This window comes from Eubalaena glacialis, chromosome 2, assembly GCF_028564815.1.
Source record: "Eubalaena glacialis isolate mEubGla1 chromosome 2, mEubGla1.1.hap2.+ XY, whole genome shotgun sequence".
Taxonomy (NCBI): Eukaryota; Metazoa; Chordata; class Mammalia; order Artiodactyla; family Balaenidae; genus Eubalaena; species Eubalaena glacialis.
The window spans coordinates 39,503,785-39,516,954 of record NC_083717.1 but is presented as its reverse complement, the minus strand read 5'-3'; the positions used below and the strand labels follow the sequence as shown (position 1 = coordinate 39,516,954).

Genomic DNA, 13,170 nt, shown 5'->3' with positions numbered 1-13,170 from the left:
AAAATGCTTATTTAGGGAGATGCAAATTGAAACCACAGTGAAGTACCTCTATACATTCATTTAAATAACTAAAATCGGACTTCCCTGGTGGTGCAGTGGTTAGGAATCTGCCTACCAATGCAGGAGACATGGGTTCGAGCCCTGGTCTGGGAAGATCCCACATGCTGCGGAGCAGCTAAGCCCGTGTGCCACAACTACTGAGCCCGTGTGCCACAACTACTGAAGCCTGCGTGCCTAGAGCCCGTGCTCCGCAACAAGTGAAGCCACCACGATGAGAAGCCCGCGCACCACAACGAAGAGTAGCCCCCGCTCACCGCAACTAGAGAAAGCCCGTGCACAGCAACAAAGACCCAACGCAGCCAAAAATAAAAATAAATTAATTTAAAAAAAAATTTAAAAATCAATAAATAAATAAATAAATAAAATCTAAAAGACTGATGTACTAAAATTGGAATGATACAGAGATTAGCACAGCCCCTGTGAAAGGATGGCATGCAAATTTGGGAAGCAGTCCATGTTTTTTGACCATAACATTTGTGAAATAACATTTGAAGAATTATGTTGGTTTTTAACACAAAATTTAAGAAAATAAAAACGAAAGATTTCAAGTCTACAACTTTACACTTCACTAAATATCTACACTTTACACTAAATATCATTTGGTTCATATTTAGATATTTCTATAGTTAAAACTACTAGTATTTTCAATCTTCCGGTAATATTAAAGTATCACCTTTGTACATCACTTATCACGAACTTTTTAACTTTTTTTTTTTTGGAAAAAAAGAAATATTTTTTTAACAAGTAAGTGTTTTTCAGAATTTATGTGTGTACTACATATATTCAGTATATTTATTATATATAGTACATATATATTTATTAAATATAACCTATAACTAACTCTAGTATAAATATGTATATTTATTATAGATTATATATAATATATAGATCATAACTTTTTAATTAAAGTTGAATTATATATTTTTATTTATTATATATACATATACATATATAATAAATAAAAGACTGACAAAATCAAGTGTTGGTGGGAACGTGAAGTAACTGGAACTCTCGTACATTGTTCATGGGAATCCAAAATGGTACAACCACTTTGGGAAAGAACTTGATAGTTTCCTATTAAGTTAAACATATACTTATAGTATAACCCAAGAATTCCACCCCTTGATATTTACCCAAGAGAAATAAAATACATGTATACACACATACACACACACACACAAACTTGTTCATAACAGCTTTATTCATAATACTCTGAATCTAGAAACAATTCAAATATTCATCAATAGGTAAAATGAATAAACAAATTGTGGAATATCCATACAGTGAAATACTACTAAAAATAAGAAAAATGAACTATGAACACAAATATCATGGAGGAGTATTAAAATCAAGCTGAGCAAAAGAAATTAGACACAAAAAATTGCATACTACATGCATTAATTTCCTAGAGCTGCTGTGAAAAATTACCACAACCTTGGTGGCTTAAAACAACAGAAATTTATTCTCTCAGAGTTCTGGATGCCAGAAGACTGAAATCGAGATGTCAGCATGGCTGCACTCCCTTCGGAGGCTCTGGGAGAGATTCCATTCCTTGTCTCTTCCAGCTTCTGGTGGCTGCCAGTATTCCTTGGCTTATGGCCACATCACTCTAATCTTTGCCTCCGTCTTCACACTGATTTCCCCCTGTGTGTGTGTGGTGTTCAATCTCCCTCTACTTCTCTCTTATAAAAACATTTGTGATGGCACTTAGGACCCACCCAGATAATCCAGAAGTATTTCCTCATCTCAAAATCATTAACTTAATCCCATCTGCAGAGACACTTTTTCCAAATAAGGTAACATTTACAGGTTCCAAGGATTAGGACACATCTTTGGGACTACCATTCAACCTACCACATCACATGTTTCCATTTATATGAAATTCTGGAACGAATCTCTAGAAACAAATAGAAGTGGTCATCTGGAGCCAAGTGGGGTAGTTGATTGACTGCAAAGGGGCAAAAGAGAACTTTCTGGTGTGAAATAAATGCACTATATCATGATGGAGATGATGGTTACATGACTGTATAAATTTACCAAAACTCATCAAACTTTATTACAATGGGTACATTTTGTTATACATAAATTATGCTTCATTAACATTAATTTTTTTTTGATGTGGACCATTTTTAAAGTCTTCATTGAATTTGTTACAATATTGTTTCTGTTTTCTGTTTTGGTTTTTTGGCCACGAGGCATGTGGGATCTTAGCTCCCTGACCAGGGATCGAACCTGTACTCCCTGCACTGGAAGGCAAAGCCTTAACCACTGGACAGCCAGGGAAGTCCCAACAGTAATTTTAAAAGAAAGCAAAAAAGTGAAGATTTGGGGGACCAACCTTGGAAAGTCAGATTTGGCAAGTCTGGGGTGAATTCTAAACAAACAGCCCAAGTACCTGGAAGGCAGGTGGTCCTGGAACGTCCCTGGAGAAGCAGCACTCTGGAAGATGGGGAAAGGACCCACCACGTCCTGCTGCCTTCCCCTTGGCTTCTCAGATATCTGAGAGCCAGGTGCTGAGCTGGGAGTCTCCTGCGGTGGGGTCCTGTCCACAGGGAGATCAGGCTGTTGGGAGAGACAGCTGTAACTAACTCGAGCACAAGGCACCTATGACAAGAACTGACAGATATAGAATCATAGAAGAAGGTATATTTTGACCCTAGATTATGGTAGAACTCTGTAGATGCGGTAGCATTTGAGCTGGGCCCTGACAATGGGGCAGGGTTTTTACATGCAGAAATATCAATGCCAGTTTCCTCTTGCTCAGAACCCCTTAGTGTGTCCTGGGTCCTCTTGGCCCCTTCCCCATTCGAGTCAAGCTTACTCAGGGTGGCCTCTCCAGGCATTCTATTCTGCCTCCTGTCTTTTGCCCACGCTATGCCATGTGCCAGTCATGCCAATGCCTTCTCTAGATTCTTCACCAACAAAGCCCCAATGACAAGACATGACCTTCAATAAGGCCCCTGTTGTAGACAAGCTGCTTGGTTGTCCCTTCTCTTGACTCCTCCACCCCAGGTTCCAATCCACAGCTCCAGCCAGGCATTCATGTTCCCAGGGCTCTACTTCTTTGACTTGAATCATTGGTCCCTTCCTGCATCTGCTCTAGCTCTGGTTCCTTATGAAGCCTTTACCTGCCTCCAGGTGAGCCCTATCTTACATAGCGCAGGGGTGCTATGGATGGTTAGGCCTTCTCCTATGACCTGGCTCCTGATCCCCATCTCCACTCCCCATTCCTGGCTCTTCCTAGGCCACAGTATTTCAACTCCTAGATTCTCACGGATGGACCCAGGCCAAGGCCCCATGGCTTCCCTGGACCAAAAATGAAGCAATTTGAGGCTTCTCAGGCCTTAGTCCCAGCACAAACCCTTGGATTTTGTTCTGTGTGCCTTGCCTAAGGAGACAGCTTGGAATCTCTTAGCCTACATCCTCCCCTTGTCCCAATAAGCCAAAGCTTCTCCTTTGCTGAGTGAGGAAGGGCAGGCTTCCTGGAGCCAGGGCCAAGCTGCGACTAGGAAAGCGGAGCTCTGTGGCTCCAGGTATGCCTCCCTGCATCCTTGCTCTCACTGCACAAGATGCTCCATTCTTTTCTTATAATCATTCCTTGTTTGTATCATTTTTAGGTGTCATCAGAGCTCCTCACTGACCAGTTGAGCAGGTAAGTCGGCAAGAGGTCCCCAAATGGGAATAGCCGGCAAGACCACAACCAACTCCAGTGATGCCTCCACCTTTTGGAGAGCCCAGTGGCCTCCAAGATCTGGTCCCAGAAGACAAGGAAGAAAGCCATGGCGAAGGAAAGGGGCCTTCTGCGGAGCTAACAATCCTAGAGTGAAGAGGAGCCCTCACCCTGGCAAGCACACTGAACCCACCACCTTGTGTCAAAGACTTGAACACATCTTAAGTGGGGTCTCCAGGTCCCAAATGCCCAGGTAAGGAACACAAGGAGGAGGCTGCCCTCCTTTCTTTCCAGAAGAGTGGGTCTAGACCACAGGCAAATGGGCACTAAATGGGGTTCCACCAAATGTCCAAGACCCTTGTCCGAGTATGAAGACTGTTCTGGCAACAAGGATCCAATAATGGGGCCATCCAGGCTGCAACCCCAGCCCCCCATGCACCATATCACCCTTACCTACTCTGGGAGATATTCTGACCCCTAAAGAAGGGATCCCAGTGACGGAAATAGCCAGGTGGAACCCAAACCTTATTTGACCACTGAGATACTGACTAGAGACAGTAATCATGCCTTTCACAATATTCCAGCTTTTCATCCACCTGGCACATAGGATTACACTTCCTCTCCCACAGTAGCTGGATGGGGTCACATGACTAGTTCTAGCCAGTAAGTTGTAACCAGAAGTGATGTGTGCCAATTCTGGGCTGGAGCATTTAACTACTGATACACAACATTCCAGGGCTCTCTTTCCCCCTCTGCCATGGAAACCTGCAATGTTCCAGATGGTGGCTGCTCCATCAGCCTGACCTGGAGGATAATGACCTGGTGCAAAGCTCCCAACTATCCACAGTGGACGTGGGCAAGAACTAAATCTTTGTTATTTCAACTCACTGAGATTTGGGGACTGTTGTTACTGAAGCATAACCCAGCCTATCCTGCCTGAAACATGGGCCAAAGGCCAACCAGCACAGCACAAGGTCAATATCACTATTCCCAGTGACCCATGCTGCTTTGCTTCCCCATCATCCACTTTTAATTTGGGGTCCAAGTCAACACCTCAGTCCTAACACAATGAAAGAGTAAGGATGCCACAGAATCCTGCCCAGCTTGAAGACTCCAAATCTATAATCTTCTCTGAGTCAAAGATGCCAACTCTTCCGGATTTGGTAGATTCTGGTTCAGTGTTAGAGTCAGGGTTAGGCAGCTACAGGTGGCAAACTTTAGGCTGCCAAGCAAATGCCAGAAGTTGAACCATGACATATGAACTGACGTCTGACGTCAGACTCCGGAGCTCAAACACTTCTTGACAGGTTTGACTAAAGAAAAACTAACTTTACATCTTCTGTGGTTTCATCTTGGAAAAGGAGAACTCCCATCTGTGGGTCCTGACTTGACGGCCCTGCTGGGTCATCATCTTCAGCTTCTCGTCCTAATGCATCCTAGCGGTGCTCCTCTTCTCCCATCAATTGTCTAACTTGCTATCTCATGCAATTTGTAGCTTCTAGTCTTTTTTGCTCCCCACCCTTGCCAGCTCAAGGCTCAGCCCATGGCCTTGGCCTGTCATCACCCTTCTCTCCTGTCATTTAGACTTCTCCTAACCCCACCATGCCCAGGAAATTCTCCTGGCTGATAGAGGCTGGCTGATCAGTACAGAGGCCTTACCCTACACACCCTTAGAGATTATATACCTTACACATCTTTACTGTCTTATATAGCTCTAATTTGATCCTTTCAACCAAGTGGACAGGGAGGGGGAAAGGATACATGAATGTTTATGAGCCCCTGCAATGATCTAGTTGCTCTCCTTCACTCACTCCTCATTCAAGCAGGATGGTGAGAGGTTAAAGACACAATCTCTGGGACCTAATTGTCTGGCATTGAATCTCTGCTCTGCCGTTCACTAGCTATGATTTGCAGCAAGGGGCTTGACCTCTCCGGGCCTCAGTTTCTTTTTTGTAAAACAGGAATAAGTTGTGAGGGCCATTAACAAACAGTAAGATTACTATGGTTACTAAATGAGTTACTACACATAAAATGCTTAGAACAGCGCCTAACACAGAGTGCTCAATGCATGTGAGTTATTATGATTCACTTCTAGATTCTCTAAATGTGCCAGACACAGCAGATACAAAGGAGAGCAAACTAGACCTACTCATTCATTCAACAAATATCGATTGGGAGGCTGCAACGCCCCACACTGAGATGGGAGCTGACAATATGTGTCCCTACCCTCCTGAAGCTCAGAGTCTGGTAAGAGAGGGCGCTGGACACTACACAAGTAAACAGCTCAAAATACACACCAGCAAGGCATGGTCTAGACCGGGAAGGGAAGGAATGAGATGCCGTAATAGAAACTGGGGGAGGCAGAGAAGTTGGGTGGTCAGGCAAGGCCTCTCTGATATTTAAAGTACAATCTGAGGGACTTCCCTGGTGGCGCAGTGGTTAAGAACCTGCCTACCGATGCAGGGGACATGGGTTCGAGCCCTGGTCTGGGAAGATCCCACATGCCGCAGAGCAACTAAGCCCGTGTGCCACAACTACTGAGCCCACGTGCCACAACTACTGAAGCCCGCAAGCCTAGAGCCTGTGCTTGGCAGCAAAAGAAGCCACCGCAATGAGAAGCCCGCACACGGCAATGACGAGTAGCCCCTGCTCACCGCAGCTAGAGAAAGCCCGCGTGCAGCAACGAAGACCCAACGCAGCCAAAAATAAATCAATCTATAAAAAAAAATAATAAAGTACAATCTGAAGATGAAATGGAGCCAAAACACAGAGGGGAAGGGTAAGGTGACTCGTGGGGAGATGAGGTGAGAGAGGCAGGGCCAGGTCGCTCAAGCTCTGTTAGCCGTGGTGTCCTGAATGCAACCAGAAACCACTGGATGGTTGTAAGCAGAGAAGCAGCAGGATCCCATCTGCATCTTTCTATGGGAACATTGCAATTCCTCTTTTACTGAGGAGGAAACTGAGGTCCAAGGTCACATCGTTGGTAAACAGTACAGCTGGACCTAGAACAGGTCTCATAAGGCCAAGCTCAGGGAACTAGCCAGTTCGCCCTGCACTGCTCACTCACCCCTGTCCCATACAGCGGAACCAAGTGTACAAGGTAAGAGCTTGTTACCTCTAAAAGCCCTTCACCTGCTCGTGGGGTCATGGTGCCTGCCTTGGGGGCCTGGTGACAGTTTTCACACCAGTGGCTTCTGCAAACGAGCTGCTTCCCCGCACTTCTTGCCACCACTTTTTCCATCCCCCACAGTCACCAGAGTTGACACCCAAGCCAATAACCACAGGTAAAGGTGTTTCTCCCTGGGACACAGAGTTAAACACACAACCACAGAGATGCGTCTTGGGCCCAGAATGGAAGGGGACAAGGTGCCAGGGATGACAAATCCCCCAAGAATCCAACTCCAAGCTCCCCCGAGAGAAACCCCTTCCCAAAATAGGCAGAGGGGTCAGGAACACTCGTGCAAACAGCTGATCCACAAAACCCCACTGTGCCCACGGCTTTCCCCACCTCAGCCCTTTCTATTTTTATCAGGAGGGCGAGGGGGGGTTGCCAGGTGGGGCTACACGGCTGTTTATGTCTGAAATTTGAAAAGATGCACAGTGTACTTGGGAGAAGGCGTTTGCAGTTAAAGGAATTTCAGAGGAGAATTTCAAACCCAGCGGGGTGAATAGGGGCCTTGTGTTCTGGCTTTTGACTCTGGAAAAGCCACGTTTCCAACTAAGGCATGCAGAGGGGCCAGTGATGGGGAGAAAATTTACGGGTGTGAGATTTGGACAGGCAGTGGGACCCAGCTTACCTGGGCACAGGCAACAACTGATTTGCAGACTGAGGGTACTTGGGGAGGAAGCCCTCTGCCCCTCCAGTGTAATTTCTATTTATTTATCCCCCAGATAATTCATAGACTTTCCTTGCCCTCTTAGTCTTCCCTGATTCACCCCACTCAATGCTAACCATTCTCTCCTCTGCATCTGTCATTTATCACCTCTCAATCAGGGAGTTTTATTGAGTATTAATTTTCTCATATATACATATTTGCTTATTATGGCTTTAAGTCACTCTCATTTGTCAATTTTCTGTTTTTGAATTAAATTGTAAGTGTCCCTTTGGTAGCTGTATGGCTACTATTCCTTTGACACACACACACATACACACACACGCATACACACACACACACACACACACACAACTTAGGACCTGGTCGACCATTTTACTCTGTAGACACAATAGTGGGACTCAATGGTCCTATTCCTTCAGTTGTGGAAGATGGGAGGCAAGAAAGAACAACAATTAAACGACACCACCCCCTAAGCTGAATGAATTTTACCATGTCTCTTTTCTTCATCTCTCAAACTGGCTCTGACACAACTCTGTGGAGAACTTCTAGCCTGAACCATACATGCCCTTATTAAGCCAGGGATCCTCAGGAAGCCTGGGGTGACTTTTGCAGGGCTGGACTTCTGACTTGATCTGGCACCTATGGTGGACTTGATGCCATGGTTCCATGGTGAGATCTGGCCAGAGTATATAAGAAGGTCATAGCTGTTGATCTCATTTATTTGGGCCTAGGAGTAAGTGCCACGAAGCATCAGATTCATATTGTATTTGTGCTTATAGCTGCAAAAATGCAATAGTCATTCAAAAAATGAATTTAAAAATTCATTAGCTACAAGGTCCTAATAGCCACAAGATGCAGCTGTCATGCAATCAAACCCTAGTTTTGTCTACGGCTGATGGAAGCTCACCGCTTGATACTTGTCCACATTTCTTTTTCTCTAGAACCCCTTTACATGCATCGCTTTTCCTTGGTGCGTCAGGGTCTCTGGCATTCCTTTCCTGTTTCTGCGCATCCTTGCATTTCTCTCCAACAGCCTCTCTTCCTCCCCCTTTTCTGCCCTTCTACTCTCTCCCTTAATTAGTTACAGTATGAAATTAAAGTATATTTTAGCATTTGTTGACTGGAATTTAATGTTCCCTGATCTTATATTAAAAGCAGACGTGTGGAATCTCAGGCCAAGCATTTCCCCAAACCCCAGCCCCACATTCCTCTCCGCCTGCTGGCCACCTCCCTCTGGATGTCCCTCCACCTCAGAAAACCCAACTTGGCTACAATGGGGACTCCCTGTCTTTTCTCCCCAAGCCAGCTGCCCTTCCCGACTGCCTGGCTCTTGACAGGGACTCCCCATTCCCAGTCATTCAGCTTCAGAAGGTTGAGGCCATTCCTTTTTTTTTTTTCTTTTTTTTTTTTAAGTTCCCCATGGGGTCCTAACCACTGGACCACCAGGGAAGTCCCGAGGCCATTCTTCATTCTCGCTTCTCTCTCTCTCCCTCAAGATCCAGTGTCTCTGATTCTTCCTTTCATATGTCCTTTCCTGTCCATTCTCACTGCCATCACCATAGTATTTATCCAACCACCCATAGATGAACTTTGCTTATCCTTCAGTGTTTTGACATGTACTATAACTTTTCAAATTAATCATAATTTGATATTCCATAAAAATCTAGATATTTGGCTTCTCAAAGAAAACAACAATAATAACTACTATTACTACTACTACTACTACTACATGACCCAGCAACATTGAGCCTGAACTCCTGAATGGCGACATTTAGTTGGAGCTGGCTAGTGGCTGTCCCTTTGGGTGGGCCACACCCTCTCCAGTTTGCCTCTGGTTTGAGTGAAAGAAGCCAGACAAAAAAGAGTACTCATGTGAAGATCACATTTCTATCAAGTAAAAAATAGACAAAACTGGTCTGTCAGTGAGGTTAGAACAGTGATCTTCCTGGGGCGGGGGCTGAGGGGGGAAGGGGGCAGGAGATGGTGTACTCACTAGAACATGCACAAGGGAACCTTCTAAAGAGCTGAAAATGTTCTACATCCTGATTTGGTTGTGATTACAGTGGTGTTTGTCGATGTAAAAAAATTACGTAGAATAAAGTGCATACTTAAGATGCACTTTATTCTACGTAAATTATATATCAAAAGAAAGAAAGGGAGGGGGGAAAATGGTATAATGCCTAGCCTAGTACCAAGCACATAGGTGCTCAATAAATGACTGATATTGACATTTTCTTTAAGTATGAGAGTTCTGAAACCAGGTGGCCCGGATTAGATGCCTGGTTCTACCATTTAGCAACTACATGAACTTGAGTAGCTTACTAAACTTCCCTGTCCTCAGTTTCTTCATCAGTGAAATGGAGGCAACAAGACCTCACAGGATCATTGTGAGGTTTAACAAAGCACTTAGCACAGGGCCTGGCACATGGTAAGTACCCAGTAAATACTACTGTGAAATAAAGAAAATTCTGACGCCTGCTACAACGTGGATGAACCTTAAAGACATTAGGCTAAATGAACAAGCTGTCAATAAAGGACTAATACTGTGTGATTACAGTTATACGAGGTACCTAGAGTAGTTAAACTCAGAGACAGAAAGTAGAGTGGTGGTTGCCAGGCACTGGAGGGAGAGAGGGCATGGGGAGTTTACTATTTAATGGGTACAGAGTTTCAGTTTGTGAAGATGAAAGAGTTCTGGAGATGGATGGTGGGGATGGATGCACAACGATGTCCATGTACTTAATACCACTGAACTAAACACTTAAAACTGTTAAAATGATGAATTTTATGTTACTTATATTTTACCACAATAATAAATATTAAATATTATAAATAACAAATAAACAAACCAATAAATATTACCACGATGATGAAGCTGTGCTAGCCCATGAAGAAACTGAAATCCCATTTTCTTAAACTTGGGATTTTTGAGACCAGTCAGAGAACCCTCCAGCATTTTAATGCCTATTTTTATGACTCTTTCAAGATTAAAATGCTAACAAGTAAATGTCCTAAGAATAAAAGACAATCTACTTAAATAAGACTTCTTCTCATATTCTGAGTTTTCTTATATCTTCTGGGTTTTCTCCTCTTGAAGGAATACACATTAAAAAACCAAATAGATCAAGAGAAACAACCAAAATGTCAAGATGACTATTCTCCAGCACCGTATATCAAATGAGTACCAAGTTTTGTGGGGAAAAGTCATGCCTGTGTCTTAGCAGATCATTTTCAAACTATGGAGTTGCTGTCTGTCCCTCTTATATTTCATTTCTAGCAAGCATTTGTTTGTGGGGTACCATATTTGTTCATTTTGTACATATTTTGTATCTGTACTATAATGTGTAAAAATCTAGGAAAAATTTTCCAGAATGACATAATGTTTATCAGTGAAAGAAAATGAAAACATCAAGCCCAGTGTGACAAGGGCTGGGCGGTCAGTCCCCAAAGACTCTGATGGCTGGAATAAAAGGAAGAGCAGAGAAAAGCCAGCTCAGGCCCGGGTGTGGGAGGTGTCCCATAGGATGTAGGGTGGGGAAGAGAAAAGATGGGGAGGCTTTCAGGAGCTTTGGGGCCTGAAGTTACCTAGGGAAGCATCCTTCTACACCTCTTCTTACCCCAGACCTGCTTGAAAAGTGTTTTTGTAATTGGTGACGATGATGATAATGATGATGACCACTATGATGGTAGAAACCAACACGGTAACACCCCACTTGGCATCACTCCCTGCATATTCTCGGTGATAAAACACAACTGAGGGACTTCCCTCGCAGTCCAGTGGTTAAGACTCCACGCTTCCACTGCAGGGGTCACGGGTTCGATCCCTGACCAGGAAACTTAAGATCCCCCATGCCGCGCAGCACGGCCAAAAAATTAAAACAAAACAAAACAAACAAACAAACAAAAAACACAAGTGAGTCACGAGTAAAATGCTTGCCCTGATTTCCTCTTTTATAAATGGCGGGGTTTATTGAAAATAGAATCTGCGATGAATTCGGGGGGAAAAAATCAAACTGAATCTTCAAGAAATGAAAGTTTCCTTAAACGTGCTCTTCAACTTCAATGTCTTAAATGACACAGCACTTTCCTGTTACTGTACATCATTATTCCACACAGTCCTGTGTGGAATTGTGTTTCATTAACATACTCCATGCTCTTTATTATTAGAACATTTCCCTCTGAGTTTGTCATTCGCACGGTGTTAAAGAAATAAAACGGCACTTTTCAAATGTTCCACTAGTTCTCAGAAGACTCCATTCCCCGGCCCAGTTCTGCAATAAGAAGGCTTTTCTCTATCATGTTTCTATGGCCCTTTGCTTCCAGAAAGGATCACAGCGTTTTCTACACACATTACATATAGTATTAATCATTGCCAAACTCCCATGAGGTGAGTATTTTTAGCTTCTTTACAAACCCAGAAATCAGCATACAGAAGAGAATGCACTTATTCAGGGACATCAAACTGCAAAGAAGGGCAGCAGGGAAGAAAACTAACCACCTTGCACCTCGAGCCAGATCATTTGCTAGGTGCTGACATCCTAGCTCATTCTAATTCTCACAACAATCCCATAAGGTAGCTCCATTTTTCAGATGAGAACACCAAGACCCAGAGAGGTTACAAAACTTGCCCAAGATCTCTGTGCCAGACATGGGATTCACATCCAATGCTCTTGAACATACAGGGAACCTTCCCCTCCTCAACCCTGTTTCGTTGCTTGAGATACACAGGAAGCCCTTTTGTGGTGGCCAGCATGAAAATAGTTTGATGGTTTCAACTGTCCACAAGTTTCAATATCAACCAAAAGCATAAGCTCAAAGACTCACCAATCTTTGGTGGTGCCAGTAGGAGCAGAATGCCCAAATGGTGAGAGGGAAAGGCTGTCTTGGCTCTGCCCTGGTCAGTCCATGGCTGAGCTTGGGCATCCAATGCTGGGAATTACACATTTGAGGGGCATCCACAAACAGGAGTTTCCAGAGAGTGAGGAAGCCAGAAGGAAACTCCTTTGGGAAATAGTTGAAGGACCTGAGGGCATTCTGCTGTGAGGAGAGACATAGAGGGATGATATGAAAAGCCCCTTGGGCTAAATGAAGCCTGTCCTGCAGAAATTGAGACAGATGTGTTGTCCCAGAGAGTAGGCTAGACCACTTACTCATACAGGGGTATTGGAAAGATGCTTCATAGGAATTCTGAAAACACCTTACACTTGGACTTAGTGAGGCATTTACATGGTATCACCATGTAAGGGACAATAACATGATGATACAGTTAGATGGACTGGGAGACTGGCCATCCTCTAACAGTCAGTTTAATGGAGAGTAGAAGCCAGCCTCCAAGATGCCTCTTGGTGATCCCCATGCCCTGGTATTCACACCCTTGTATGTCCCTTCCCACACTAATACAGGGCTGGCCCTATGTGACCAATAGACTACAGTGGACATGACCATGTGTGACTTCCAAAGCTAGGACATAAAAGCATTGTGGCTTCCCCTTGGGCTCTTGTATCACTCACTGTGGTGGAAGCCAGGTGTCATGCCATGAGGCAGCTCCACCAGCAGGCCCTGTATGGAGAAGATCTGAAGCCACCAGCCAATAGCAAACACCGA

General features: G+C 44.1%; 1 pseudogene; it reads left to right on the top strand.

Moving 5' to 3' along the window:
• Positions 1-422: 422 nt before the first annotated feature.
• On the top strand, positions 423-522 carry LOC133086106 (U6 spliceosomal RNA; annotated as a pseudogene).
• Positions 523-13,170: the final 12,648 nt, after the last annotated feature.